We start from the raw sequence: 3,322 nt of genomic DNA on the forward strand, positions 1-3,322 counted from the left end.
AAACCTACTTTTTCTACCCTGTGTACTTTTCTCTTTTGTGTGTTTTAAGAAAATTAGCTACAGTCTGTAAAGAAATCAATTATATACATGTGAGTATGTGGAGCTATAGATGAGTATGTTTCTGTGTTAACTATTTCAAGAGCTAATGGCAACAGAAATCCAAGCTTGGCTTGGATTGGAACAAGCACAAACTTGTTGAACCTAAAATGTATATTCATTATATTCATTTTTTAAATGCATTTGGAAAACTAATAAACAACAATTATTTTATGGGTAAATTTCCTAGTAAGCCATTTTAAACTCTGAAATGTTTTGACTATCCAAGGCAACATTCAATATGCCATTTATTTCAAAGAGCATATAGTTTATAACTCTGAGTTGTTATTTATCCCCAGTTCCCACAGTTTATCCATTTGGAGACTACAAATTTGAATTCCTTTTTCAGAATTTAACTATGTTTTCCTTCATCTAGTTTATAAAATTGAGATCTATGGAAGTGTATTAGTTCTTGCATTTGTATAAAGAAATGCCTGAGACTGGGTAATTTATAAAGAAAAAATGTTTAATTGGCTCATGTTTCTGCAGGCTGCACAGAAAATATGGTGCTGGCATCTGCTCAGCTTCTGGGCAGGACTGAGGAAACTTACAATAATGGGGAAGGTAAGGGAGAGTGAGCATTTCACACGGCTGGAGTAGGAAGAAGAGAGATGGGAGAAGATGCCACACACTTAAACAACCAGATTTCATGAGAACTCTATCAGGAGAAAAGCACCAAATGGATGATGCTAAACCATTCATTAAGGACTCACTCCCATGATTCAATCACCTCCCACCAGGCTCCATCTTCAACGCCGGGGATTACAATTGAACATGAGATTAGGGTGGGGACGCAGATCAAAACCATACCAGGAAGCTTCTTGTCAATTTATTCTTCGGAGGCCAACAATTTGTGATAAATACTAGTCTTAAAAATAAAATTAAAAAGCTGATTTTCATAAGAAAAAAAATCCTAGCATTTTTTGTGGTGTCTGTTTATGATTGTTGAAAGGACTGATATAGAAAAGAAAACATCAAATGAATTATCAATTAGTGATTTTTTTCTCTAAATTTGCACTTAGCTACTAATATTTATTGATCTTGCCCTTTTGTCAGTCAAGTTCAGGGAGGTGGAGAAGCATACTTCCCGACCACTCCATTTAGCATCTTCAGGCACTAGAGCCCTATGTATTATTGATGTATTTTATTCCAATGATAGGCTAACACTCTTGGTTGAAAAAGTTTTCATTAATCAACTACTCATATACGGAATTTAACTGAAGCCTGGAGGCATCAAGATCCCAAAGAAACAGGATCACCATAAGCTTGCATAAAAATGTAGAGGTACTGACCTGTTCAAATGACAGTGGTTAGTAAATTAGTAGTTAATAGTAAATTAGTTTCATTTTAAATAAAATTAGTAGTACATTAATGTTATTTTTAAACAATCTTTGAAATCTTCGAGTAATTGGTTTGGATTTTCCAAATGAAAGTTCTTTGCACATAAAAACTTCTGCAACTTACTGAAATGTGATGGTTTTCCTTTGATTCAGGAAACTCTTCATGTGGTCTTTTCATGTTTTCATTGTCTCTAAGTTAACTCTAGTGGTCTAACTGACCCAAAAATTTCAGCAACTTTGAAAGAAACCACTGAAGTTTATATAGTTACATTAGACATTTCTGTAAAGCCATTTCATTTCAAGCTATTTTAGCTGTATACAGTCACTTTCAAAAGGCATATTTGTTTTCTTTTATCTTTCTTTGTCCTGTCAAAGGTCTTAATTACTTTCTAAGTGGATATCTAGTAATTAAATTATAATCTAATATTTATATGAAAGTTAAAGACTTTATTGCTTTAGACTTTCAATCTCCTGCAAAGATAAAAATCAGGTAATTTCTTTACCAAGTAACATCTGATTTGTATATGCAGTGTTTAATGAATATCATCTAAGTGGTCTCTCAGGTGTTCATGCATACGTAAATCACCTAACAAGGAAAGCTTACTAGTGCTCAGCTACATTTGCAGTTTTATTCCGGAATTTTTTTCCTGGAATTTTTCTTCTAAGAGCAGACTTTGGGTCATATTTTCTTTATCCCATGAAATGTCATCAGAGGTGGCATGCCAATTACCAGTAGGAACAATTAAGAGTGGTCCAGGCTGGGCGCAGTTGCTCACACCTCTAATCCCAGTACTTTGGGAGGCCGAGGTGGGTGGATCACGAGGTCAGGAGTTCAAGACTAGCCTGGCCAAGAGGGTGAAACACCGTCTCAACTAAAAATACAAAAATTAGCTGGGCGTGGTGGCAGGTGCCCGTAATCCCAGCTACTTGGGAGGCTGAGGCAGAGAATTGCTTGAACCCAGGAGGCGGAGTTTGCAGTGAGCTGAGATCACGCCACTGCACTCCAGCCTAGGTGACAGAGCAAGGCTCCAACAACAACAACAACAACAACAACAAAAGTGGTCCAATTCTCTGTATCATCTTCACCTAACCTAGAGAACCCTAAAGTTAATATGACAGCAGAGCCTATTGAGTGACCCATAGTGATCTGTAGTGATATGTAGCATAAAGACAAAATAAATCTCTGTTATTTTAAGAGTTCTTGGTATACTATAAATACAAGTCTTTTATCAGATATGTGTAATTTCTCCCAGTCTGTGGCCTGTCTCTTCACTGTTATCAGTGTCATTTACAGAGAAAAACTTTTTAATTTTAATAAGGTGCAAATTTTTTTTCAATGCATTGTGCTTTTGGTATTATATTTAAAACTAATACCTGAACACCAGGTCATGAAGATTTTCTCTTATTTTTCTTCTAGAAGTTCTATGGATTTGCATTTTACATTTATATCTTTGATCCATTTTCACTTAATTTTGTGTGAGGTATGAGATTTATGTGTAGGCTTGGATATCCAATTATTTCAATGGCATTTCTTGAAAAGACTGTCCTGTTTCCATTGAATAACCTTCGCACCTTGTCAAAATCAGATGGCTATACCTATATGTGTTTACCTTTGGGCTCTCCATTTTGTTCCATGAATTAATGTATCTAATTTTTTTGTGAATACCAGACTGTTTTGATTATAGTAATTTTATAATAAATTTTGAAATCCGGTAATGAGATTACTCCAATTGTTTGTTTTCAGAATTGCCTTTGTTTTTCTAGTCTCTCTGCCTTTCCATATAAATTTTAGAATATTTTTTATATTTACAAAAAAAGGTTGCTGGGATTGTGATTGGTATTATATTTAATCTATAGATCAGACTGAGAAGAACTGACATCTTAAC

This window comes from Pan paniscus, chromosome 13 (genome assembly GCF_029289425.2).
Source record: "Pan paniscus chromosome 13, NHGRI_mPanPan1-v2.0_pri, whole genome shotgun sequence".
In the NCBI taxonomy this organism is placed as follows: domain Eukaryota; kingdom Metazoa; phylum Chordata; class Mammalia; order Primates; family Hominidae; genus Pan; species Pan paniscus.